This window comes from Oryctolagus cuniculus, chromosome 5 (genome assembly GCF_051225735.1).
Source record: "Oryctolagus cuniculus isolate XC-2025 breed Fujian yellow rabbit chromosome 5, ASM5122573v1, whole genome shotgun sequence".
NCBI lineage: Eukaryota > Metazoa > Chordata > Mammalia > Lagomorpha > Leporidae > Oryctolagus > Oryctolagus cuniculus.
The window spans coordinates 165995558-166007593 of NC_142871.1; the positions used below are offsets into that span (position 1 = coordinate 165995558).

The window sequence follows — 12036 nt, forward strand, 5'->3', positions numbered from 1 at the left end:
TTTGGACAGAACATCTCGTTGCTCATATTTTATTTGTTTCTTTAAAGTTTACTTATTTATTTTTATTTATTTGAAAGGAGGAGACAGGGAGAGATCTTCCATCTGCTGGCTCACTCCCCAAACGCCACGACAGGAGCTGTACACTCAGTCTGGGTGTCCCACAGGGGTGGTAGGGACCCAGGAACCTGTGCCATCGTCTGCTGCCTCCCAGGGTGCCCATCGGCAGGCAGCTGGGTCTGAAGTGGAGCCAGGACGGAAACCAAGTGCTCTGGTTTGCACGCAGGAGTCTTAAGTGCTACCATGGACTAATGTTTTTTTAAACAACTTCCTGCTTTTGCATTTTATTTGTTTTTTGCACTTCCTATTCTTCCCACATTCCTTCAGGGGGAGTCCGGCACAGTATCTTTCTGAGGCAGATCAAGGCTGAGCATCACGTGGCAGAAAGATGGGAAACAGGAAATGACACTGGAAGAGTTACGGCGCCAGCGAAACAAGTGATAAGACTGTGTTCATCGTGGTGGAGGCCATAACTCAAAATAAAACAACCAGAACCGGAGCCTGCCAGTCTTCGGAGGCTTCGCTTTAACTGTAGCGGCTCAGAAGATATTTACGGAAAGAGGGACCATGAGGTAGGTGTACCCACACACCATGTGTGACAACGCACAGCGTCGCAGAACTCAGCGGAGCTCTCGGAATCAGCTGTGTCTCGTTCTTAGCCAAAATAAAGACAATGCCAGGCCATCTGGCCCTGAAACAGTTTAATGTCTCGTCTCTCCTGTAGGTAGACAGAGAACCATTTGGAAGTTAACGCTCATGGCTGCATATTGCACGCAGATTTTTAGACTTCCAAGAAGGCGCACAGGGCTGCTACAATTACAGAATCTCCAGTCGCCCAACAAAGAGACTGCCCTTCAACAGCGCGCGTGTTTCCGAGGTCACTAGCAAGCGTTGGCTCTGAACACATGCTGTGCAAGACCCTGGTGTGTGGAAGCTGTTTCTGTTCCCGTGGGGAGGAGCTTGGGATCGCATCACTTTCAGCTTGCCTGGACATCTGGTTAGAAGGATTCACACCAATTCTACCTTGGCCTCAGAGAGCTAGCTTTTCCTGTCAAGCACTGAGCGTCTCCCCTCCTTGGCTCAGCCCCTAGGTCAGCTGTCTTCTAAGGGACTAAGTGAGGCTGCCTTTTGTTTTTCAAGTGTGGCTCCCAGGAGGCGAAGCGAAGACGTGTTTGCAGATGACGTGTTTGCAAGTGCTATAAAACGTTCTTTGTGGGCGAGGACATTCCCGGCCCACGGTGCGGCGTGGATGAACTCACTCTTGGTTTTCCCAGGAAGAACACCACTATTGTCCCTTGGCTCTCATTCCGTGGGCGCTGGCCAGGCTGGGGATGCAGTCGGCGGAGAAGGAACAAAGTTTTCCTCTGTGCGAAGCTAATTGACCCATTCTGAAATCCAACCTGTGAGCTCAGCCTTCCTGGCACCAGCCACACGCCGACGGAGCTAACGGGGACAGCCGGTTTCCAAGGCCTCAGGCAGAGGTCCCGCAGCCACCCAGGCGGCTGCCACCTGGAGCAGGCTGCTCGGCAGGCTTCCGAATGCACGGGAATCTGTGCACAGAGCAGCCAGCTGGCACGCAGGGGCCGGCCGCCCCGAGCACACAGGGTCCTGCTCCAGCTCTGCTTTGTTTGGGCGATGACTTATTCACACGACCCAGATGTTCCCTGTAACCGAGAGCCCTGCAGACAGCGACCTCGGCACACACGCGGCTGGGAATAAATGCCACCAGGGGACCTGGGGCTGCGGTGCCATCCTGGGGCCCTCGCTTCCGCTCGGTGCTGTCGGCCCCCTTCCCTGACGGAGAAAGGTCCTCCCCGTGGGGTGGGTAGTTTTAGGCTTCCTTGTGGATACGTTGAATGCTCTTATCACATTCACTTTAGAACGTGAGCATTTGTGAAGAGAGCAAGAACAGAAACAGAAAGAAGTTTGAAGTGGATATTTGGAAAATACATCCATCCCTGCAGATGGTAACATAGTCTCATAATTGTTTCCTACTAAAATTTACGCACAGGGGCCGGCGTTGTGGCACAGTGGGCTGAGCTGCCACGTGGGATGCCAGCGTCTCCTATGGGAGTGCCTGTTTGAGTGCCGGCTGCTCTGCTTCTGGTCCCTGCTAATGGGCCTGGGAGGCAGCAGATGATGGCCCAGGTGCTTAGGCCTCTGCCACCCATGTGGGAGACCCAGAGGAGTTCTGGGCTCCCGACTTGGTCTGGCCCAGCCCTGGCCGTGCTGGCTCTATGGGGAGTGAACCAGTGAATGGATGACCTCTCTCTCTGTCACTCTGCCTTTCAAATCAGTACATAGATAAGGATTTAAAGAATGAGATAAGGTTTGTGTGTGGCCCTGCCCCACCCCTGGCCTGAAGCTGTCCCGTGCAGCAGGAATGTGTGCAGTGACGGGCAGACTCCTCCAGGCACAGATGCCTTGGCCTTCCCAGTCGTGCAGGATGTGGAATGTCCCTTCCTAAACCTTCAGCACCTCCCCCTCCCTGGTTTCCTCTTCCCTCTGCTTCCTCTCCCGCTCTGTCCACATCCATCCTGCAAACGCGCCATTGCCCGTCCACCGCCCCCCCCCCTCCTCCGCAAGCAGTGAGTCACTGCTCTACGCTGCGCGGTGTGCATTGCCCTGGGAACATTACTCAGTCTGCCTGATGCCCCCAGGCTCTTCCTGCTTCTCTGACCCAGCTGGACACCCCCCCCCCCCCCCCCCCGCCATGAGCTTCCTGCTGTGTGCCCTTTCTCCTCCTCTTCCTCCTCCAGGACCTGATTCTCATCCAACGTCTTGTCCAGGACTGCATGCTCCGGCTGTGTTGTCTTCCTCATGGCATCTCTGTGGCACCTGGTGAGGAGGGGCCACAGACGCCTGCACTGCTGGGAGGAATGGCCCCGGGAGCCTGCAGGCGGGCCCTGCCTCTCCGCACTCACGCCCACCCTCTGGTCCCCACCGTCTCGTTCCTAAGCCCTAGCCCTCTCTCCTTTTGTGTTCTCTGCCTGCCCTGCTCGTCCCTCTCCCCATCCATCCACCCACACATCCCTTGCCCAGCCCCTTTTCAGCCCAAGGCTGCCCCTGTCCTGCCCTCTGCCTGCGCTGTACCCGTGAGTCCTCCAGCTTCCAGCTCCAAGGGTCTTCACCGCACCGCAGATGCCAGGCAGAGCGCCCCCAGCCCGAAAATTCAGAATCCAAAGCGCTCCCAAATCTGAAACGTTTTGCCCTGACGTGATTCTACGAGAACTCCACACTTGACCTCAGGTCAAAACTACTAAAACTATTGCGTACAATTATCTTCAGGCGATGTGTACAAAGTATAGGAGAAACATGAATTTCTGTTGAGAGCTGAGCCCCGTCCCCAGGTCTCTCCTGAGAAGCTCTGAGACACTGTGGACCCAAGCATTGTGGATTAGGGAGGCTCCACCTGTACCACCTGATGGCACGACCTGAGTTTTCCCAGGCTCTGGCTCTGGCCTCCCCTGTCAGATTGGCATCCACCTCGTCCATGTCCTGTGAGCTCCGGGCAGGGCTGAGCTCAGGCCGGTGCTGACCGGGTGACTCCTCTGCTTCTCTCCTATCATCCGTAACCCGTCCATCACTCAGAGCCCGGCTTCCTCCGCGGTGGGTCCATGGTTGTCAGGGCTGGCTCATGGAGCAGATTCCCACTTTGTGGGTCCCTGCCCACTGTGTCCGAGTGGCTGTGTGGGTAGAACCCTGTGTAAAATCCAGTGAGCTCACTGGTGCCCTCCCAGGGAGGGGAGCACACCACACACTGCTTTGTTGCATGCACTTGGACAACTGAGAAAATGAAGCCTGCAATGTGTGACCCTCGCGCCAGCCTCCATGCACCTCGCCGCTTCTCGCTGTGGAGTGGACACATGGATTTCTCCATGTGGGAGGCAGACGGCAGAGCCCTTTGAGAACAGGAAGTCGTCACCACAGCCCGGAACGTTTTACTGGGCGCACAGAGATGTCCTCGTGTTAAAGAGTGGAGACTTAGCTTATATGGAAGGGAAGTAGGTAAATGGCAGTGCCTTGAAAAGAATTCTGAGACTCATACACTCGTCCACGTACCAAGCTGACATCACCAAGCTGACATCTGAAGTGTTTCGTTGTAAGTTTGTAATTAGTTACTTTTATTTACTTATTCGACTGGCAGAGCGAGCATTCCCCTCCTCTGGTTCACTCCCTAAATACCCATAATACCCGGGACTGGGTCAGGTTGGAGCTAGGAGCCAGGGATTCAATCCAGGCCTCCCAAGTGGCTGACGGGAGCCCAGTCGCTTGAGCCATCACTGCTGCCTCCTGGGGTCTGCGTTAGCAGAAAGCTGGAGTCGGACCTGGAGCTGAGCGTCCCAGCCAGCGAGACACACAGGCATCTTAACCACTGCCCTAAACACTTATCTCTTGTCATAAGCTTAAATTAGTTTATTTCTTATTAATGGGAGGAAATGTTAAATATTTCATAAAGTAAGATGAGAATTGACTATGATTGAAATGCTTATTATTTTTATTTTTTAAAGATATTTTTATTTTTATTTGAAATATTTGTATTGGAACACCAGAGTTACAGAGAGTGGGAGACACACACACACCACACACACACAGATCTTACATCTGCTGGTTCATTCCCCAAATGGCTCCAACAGCCAGGACTGGGCCAGGCAGAAGCCAGGAGCCTGGAACTCTGTCCAAGTCTCCCAGTGGGTGCAGGGACCCAAGTACTAGGGCCATTCTCTGCTGCTTTCCCAGATGCGTTAGCAGGGAGTGGAGTGGCCAGGAATCAAATTGGTGTGCCAGCCCCTGGAATGCCTATTTTGAAATATTGTTGCTAAACAGGTTTTTGTTGCCTTATCAATTAAAGCATGGCGTATCTGAAAGACAGCAGGTAAAAATTTCATTTACATGTTCGAGTTACTGTACTTTGATAGCTGCAGTCAGCCTACAGAAGCCCCCGTTAACTCTGAGAAGGATCAGCCTCAGAGCCTTATGTTCCTTCGGATGTTCTGAATGATGGACCTTCCTGGGTCTGCACAACCTCCTGTCCCAGGGAAATCTGTATGAGAGGGAGGGGGCAGAAGCCTCAGGCGCTCGAGGGCCTCGCCTTGACGCTGGTTTTAATTTCTGCAGTTTCATATTCCCTCCTGCAGCAAAGCAGCAGAGCAAGATTTGGGATGGATGGGCCGGCGCCGCGGCTCACTAGGCTAATCCTCCGCCTTGCGGCGCCGGCACACCGGGTTCTAGTCCCGGTTGGGGCGCCCGATTCTGTCCCGGTTGCTCCTCTTCCAGGCCAGCTCTCTGCTGTGGCCAGGGAGTGCAGTGGAGGATGGCCCAAGTGCTTGGGCCCTGCACCCCATGGGAGACCAGGAGAAGCACCTGGCTCCTGGCTCCTGCCATCGGATCAGCGCGGTGTGCCAGCCGCAGCGCACTGGCCGTGGCGGCCATTGGAGGGTGAACCAACGGCAAAGGAAGACCTTTCTCTCTGTCTCTCTCTCTCACTGTCCACTCTGCCTGTCAATAAATAAATAAATAAATAAAGATTTGGAATGGATGAATGAAGGATTTATCTTTCATAAAGGGAGAAGAAGTGTGTTCTGAACACAGGCCCGTTTTTTCAATCCAGGTGATATTAGCAAAGAATACCCCTGGACACTGATATCCTTGTACCTATTCTTGTCTGAGGATCCTTTGGCAAGTTTTCACATCTTCCAGGTAGATGTGTATCCCCGTTGAGAGAATGCTGGCCTAGTCATCAGCTTACCCAGGCAGGTGGAGGAGCAGGGTGTGCACTCCTCACCCAGGTTCCTCTGCAGAGAGGTTGGCCCTCGTCCTCACTGGAAAGCAGGCTGATCAAGTAAAAAGAGGAGGATTTTTTTTTTTTTTTTGATAGGCAGAGTGGACAGTGAGAGAGAGAGACAGAGAGAAAGGTCTTCCTTGTGCCGTTGGTTCACCCTCCAATGGCCACTGCGCTGCGGCCGGCGCACCGTGCTGATCCGAAGGCAGGAGCCAGGTACTTATCCTGGTCTCCCATGGGGTGCAGGGCCCAAGCACTTGGGCCATCCTCCACTGCACTCCCTGGCCATAGCAGAGAGCTGGACTGGAAGAGGGGCAACCGGGACAGAATCCGGCATCCCAACTGGGACTAGAACCCGGAGTGCCGGTGCCGCAAGGTGGAGGATTAGCCTAGTGAGCCACAGCACCAGCCAAGGAAGGTTTTTTAATTAATTAATTAATTAATTAACAACAGACACAGAAATGGGAAGGTCTTAATCCGTTTTCCATTGCTATAACAAAATACTTGAGGCTGGGTACTTGTAAAGACAAGAGGTTTATTTAGTCCAGTTTTGGAAGCTGAATGGCCAGACAGCATGGTGCTGGTTTTGCTTGGCTCCAGGGAAGGTCTCCTGGTGAATAGCTCTATGGTGGGAGCAGGTGGGAGAGGGAGGGATCAGGCTGATAGGCAGGCCAACCAGTGGGGAAGGGCAAGTGTTGCTCCTTTGTAACAATGCACTATTTGCAACAACTAACTGGGGTTCCAAGAGAACCACATGGATCCCTCCCAGAGCGGCTACCCCAATAACCTAATAACCTTCTTCGGGGCTCCACCTTTTAAAGGGCCCACACCTCCCTACACCACCCTCCTTCCAACATGAACCCTTGGGGGGCAATCCACACCCAAACTGCAGCACCCAGGAAGGAAACAGAACAGACCAGCTCTCCGAGGAGCAAAGGGCAGAGGGGCAGGCAGGCGAAGCCAAGGCAGAGGAGTGAGCACAGGAGCTGGGACGCATTTGTGGCCAGTCTAGGTGCAGTAACATGCTTCGTGGCACGCTGGGACGCATCTGTGGCCAGTCTAGGTGCAGTAACATGTTTCGTGGCACGCTGGGATGCATCTGTGGCCAGTCTAGGTGCAGTAACGTGCTTTGTGGCAAGCTGGGACACATCTGTGGCCAGTCTAGGTGCAGTAACATGCTTTGTGGAACACTAGCCAGCCCTGCACTGGGCCACTCAGAGCCCAGGCTCCAGGGTCCTCAAGGAGTGACCTTGTCTCACAGGAGGAAAGTTGTCCTTGTAGTATGAGGTGCCTTCAATGTAGTCTGGCCCCGACCTCGATGGTGGGGGCACTTCTGAGACCCTGGTGAGAGACGCGCTTCTGGACTTTCACACCTGAGTGGTTCCCTCTGCCTAGAGCCCATCCATCGCTCACACATCACTGCCTCTGGGCCTTCTTTCTACACATTCATCCTTTCTTTCTCCCTTGCTGTGGTTTGAACATGGGTTGGCTCCTGTACTTATGCAAGTTTAAACCCCAAAAGTTGTAAGTTCATGGTGCTAAGAAGCTGGGGACTTAATCCAGTTGTGCTGGGAGGTGGCCTTGTGGAGGCTGGAGGCCACTGGGAGCTGTGCCCTCAGAGGAAAGTCAGATGAGAGGATTGCTCCTGAAGCCCAAAAGGTGTCCAGCCTCGTTCTCTGCTTCCTGGATCACCAGCTGGTCCTTCGAGGGCGTCTGGTCCACCACTGCCATCCGCCGTCTTCCCCAGATGCCAGTCCTGTGGGGTTCCTGGACTTGAACCTCCCAAACTGAGCTGAATAAGCCTCACTTTCTTTCACAAGTAGCTGGCCCCTGGTATTTTGTTGCAGAAATGAAACTCTAACACAGCCCTTATAACAATTTCTCAAAACAGGATCCACTTCTATGGCAGCATTATCTGGGATTTTTGTGAGAAAAGGAGTGGATTCCTAAGAGAAATCTGGGATGCTGACTTGGTAGATCTGAGGTTGACTATGCAGTATTGGAAACGCTGTGATACCTAGAAGAGTGTATTTTTATAAACAGCCCAGGTGTATGGGTGTTCTTGAGTTCTGCCTGGTACCCACTGGGGTGCAGTTAGAGATGCCGTCAGTGTCCTGGGGCTCCTTTGCTTTCTCCCAGGGCTCGCGCTGGGTCAGACTGGACCTCGTGTGCTTGGCTACTGGTCTCTGAGTTCCCAGGATGAGAGGTGCTTTTCATCCTTGTAAGCTCCAAGTACATTGTCTGGTACGTGGTGGCGCTTTAGTCATTGTTTGTTTGGTGGTTGCCATGGTTTGGCTGTTTGCATCCCTGCAAATTCGTGTCAAGGCTTAGTCACCAATGCAGCAGAACCAAGAGGTGGAGCCTTTGGGAGGTGGTCAGGCCTGGAGGGCTCTGCCCTCGCAGATGGGACTTGGACCCTTATAAAAGGGCTCGAAGCAGCAGGTTCGTGTTTGTCCCTTCTGCTGTCTGAGTACAAGCGAGAGGCACCATCTAGGAAACAAAGAGGTGCCTTCTGTGAACCAGAGAGCAGCCTTCGCAGACCCCGAATCTGCTGATGCCTTGGACTTGGACTTGGCAGCCTCTGCAATTGGGAGAAATGAATTTCTACCCTTCATAAATTACCCAGTCCACAGCGTTCTGTTACAGCATCAGGAACTGACCAAGACAGTGACTGAGGTGTCCCTGATACAGGGTCCACAAGAAGGAGTGGGAGTGTGGTCAGCACTTTCCTCCCTGGGTACCAGTATCCGAGAGCATCATGCACCAGGCTCAAGAAGAACCACAGTGGGGCCTTAAGATTGAGCTGACTGGCTTTGCCAGGTGCCAGGGGCAGAGTTCGGTGTTTAGACAGCTGCCACTGGTCAGGCCTGGTGGGTGTAGCAGTGATGTCCACTAGGATGGCCATGTGTGGTGAGGGAGATGGCTGGCCCGCCTCCCAGAGCCCAGTAAACAACAAAACAAGCACTGACCCAATCTAGACTGACTGGATTCCAAGAATTCACTGTAAATATGTGAAGTTCATTGGATTGCTAATGGAGCAGTGACAGTAATGAACTACCTAGCATCTGTGGTCTCATCCTTAGCAATAGGGTCTAGATTTGTGGGAGGCAACAACATATCCAGCCAAAAACTACATCTCCCAGTCTCCCTTGCAGATGGGCACGCCTACCGGCATTGAAGCAGCTTTGTCCTGTCTGTCCTCTGCTCTTGCTTCTGTCTAGCAGCCTGGAACATGCACTGTATGTAGGTGCCTCGGCCATTCTGCAATCCAAGATGGACACCATGAGCCAGGGGTAGAAAGCTGGACGTTCTCAGAGTCTCTGTTGACCTAACAAACCACCATTTACTCCCCAGAAACCTTTTATTTAAGAACTGCAAACTTCATACATTTCGTAATTACAACTTTAGGAACATGGTGATTCTTCCCCCTTTACCCACTCTCCCACCCACTCAACTATGCTTCTTCCTCCTCCCTCTCCTATTCCCACTCTTATTTTTTTCTTAGATTTTCAATTAACTTTATATGATTTAGATAATTAACCCCATGTTAAGTAAAGAGTTCAATAAATAGTATGAAAAAAAAAAACTATGCCTCAACAGTTGAATCAAGGACTGTTCAAAATCATTGCTTCTCAAAGTATCAATTCACTTCTATAGATTGCCTTTTAGGTGCTCTATTAGTTACCACAGGTCAGGGAGAACATATGGCATTTGTCCTTTGGAGACTGGCTTATTTCACTAAGTATTATGTTTTCCAGTTTCATCCATTTTGTTGCAAATGACTGGATTTCACTTATTTCTTACTGCTGTGTAGTATTCCATGGTGTGTTTATCCCATAATTTCTTTATCCAGTCTTCAGTTGACAGGCTTTTGAGTGGATTTCATACGTTAGCTATTGTGAATTGAGCTTCAAGAAACATGGGGGTACAGATAACTCTTTCATATGCTGATTTCATTTCCCTTGGGTAAATTCCCAGGAGTGGGATGGCTGGGTCATATGGTAGGTCTGTATTCAGATCTCTGAGGTATCTCCATACTTGTCTTCCGCAGTGGCTGTATCAGTTTACATTCCCACCAACAGTGGACTAGGGAACCTTTTTCCCCACATCCTTGCCAGAAATTTACTGTTTGTTGATTTCTGTATGAAATCTAACGAGGGTGAGGTAAAAGTTCATTGTGGTTTTAATTTGCATTTACCTGATGGCTAGAGATCCTGAGTATTTTTTCATGTATCTGTTAGCCATTTAGATTTCCTTTTTTGAAAAAAGCCTGTTTAAGTGCTTTGCCCATTTTTAAAATGGGTTGTTTGTTTTGTTGTTCCTGAGTTTCTTGAGCTCTAAATATTCTGGCTATTAATCGTTTATCAGTTGCATAGTTTGCAAATAATTTCTACTATTCTGTCAGTTGCCTCTTCATTTGCTGAGTGTTTCTTTTGTAGTAGAGACGCTTCTCAATTTGATGCGATCCTATTTGCCAATTTTGGCTTTGGTTGCCTGTGCCTCTGGGGTGTTTTCCAAGAACTCTTTGCCTATTCCAATGTCTTTCAGGGTTTCCCCAATGTTCTCTAATAATTTTATGGTATTGGGTTGTAGATTTAGGTCTTTAATCCATGTTGAGTAGATTTTTGTGTGAGGTGTAAAGTAGGGGTCTTGCTTCATACTTCTGCATGCAGGGATCCAGTTTTCCCAGCACCATTGTTGAAGAGCCTGTCCTTGCTCCAGGGGTTGATTTAAGTTGGTTGTAGATGCCTGGATTGATGTCTGGCATTTCTATTCTGTTTCATTGGTCTATCTACCTGTTTCTGTACCAGCACCAAGCTGTTTTGATTATAACTGTCCTGTATATGTCTTGAAATCAGGTATTGTTATGCCTCTGGCTTTGTTTTTGTTGTATAAGATTGCTTTAGCTATTCGGGGTCTCCTTTGTTTCCATATGAATTTCAGCATCATTTTTCTATATCTGAGAAGAATGTCATTGGTATTTTGATTGATGTTGCATTGAATCTGTAAATTGCTTTCAGCAGTATGGACACTTTGATGATATTGATTCTTCCAATCCATGAACATGGAAGATTTTTCCATTTTTTTGTATCTTTTTCTATTTCTTTTTTTAATGTCACAAACCAACATTTTACACTACCATTGGCTGTTTATGAGAGACAAGACAAGGAAGTACACAAAACCTTACATTAAGATTTATTTATTTATTTGAAAGGCAGAGTAACAGAGAGAGAAAGGGAGAGAGGAATAGAGAGGTCTTCCATCCACTGGTTCACTCCCCAAATGCTGCAGCAGCCAGAGCTGGGCCAACCTGAAGCCAAGACCCAGGAGCAACCGGTGCCGCGGCTCAGTAGGCTAATCCTCCGCCTTGCGGCACCGGCACACCGGGTTCTAGTCCCGGTCAGGGCACCGGATTCTGTCCCGGTTGCCCCTCTTCCAGGCCAGCTCTCTGCTGTGGCCTGGGAAGGCAGTGGAGGATGGCCCAAGTGCTTGGGCCCTGCACCCCATGGGAGACCAGGAGAAGCACCTGGCTCCTGCCTTCGGATAGGCACGGTGTGCCGGCTGCGGCAGCCATTGGAGGGTGAACCAACGGCAAAAAGGAAGACCTTTCTCTCTGTCTCTCTCTCTCTCACTGTCCTGCCTGTCAAAAAAAAAAAAAAAAAAAAGACCCAGGAGCTCCATCCTGGTCTCCCACGTGGATGGCACAAGCCCAAGCACTTGGGTCATTGGTCATTGCTTTCCCAGATGCACTAGCAGGAAGCTGAATCAGAAGTGGAGCATCTGGGATACAAACCAGCACTCCAGTATGGGACGACAGGTAACATGAGGTGTTTTCAACTGCTGTGCCCAAACACTGGCCCCCAAACCTTATATTATGCAAGCCAGTGATATGTAGGCATTCTCTATGCATTTGATCTGAATCCTGACTATCGTTTGTCTTGTGAGCTAATTGCCCAATGTAGATTGCTTATTTGCTGCCTATATAGGAGGCAAGACTAATCTACTCACACTTGCTGTGCCCAGTACCTTGGGTTACTGGAGCTCTCTGCCTAACACTATCCAAGTTTTCAAGTGACCTGGAAAGCCAGCAGCTGGGTGTACCAGCCGCTCGGGACATCAGCCAGATGGGTGTTAGGACTCTCGCTGAACACACTGTACCCAGAGAACCCCGGAGGACGGTCTCGGGCTGTGTAACT

At 50.8% G+C, this 12036-nt stretch overlaps 1 long non-coding RNA gene across 1 annotated transcript in view; it reads left to right on the plus strand.

The window, feature by feature from the left end:
* Nucleotides 1–4528, plus strand: part of LOC103352266 (uncharacterized) — a 46052-nt gene extending 41524 nt beyond the window's left edge. The window contains exon 4 of the long non-coding RNA XR_007923116.3: nucleotides 385–4528. This is a non-coding gene — a long non-coding RNA (uncharacterized LOC103352266). The remainder of the gene's footprint in view (nucleotides 1–384) is intronic.
* The last annotated feature ends 7508 nt before the right edge of the window (nucleotides 4529–12036 follow it).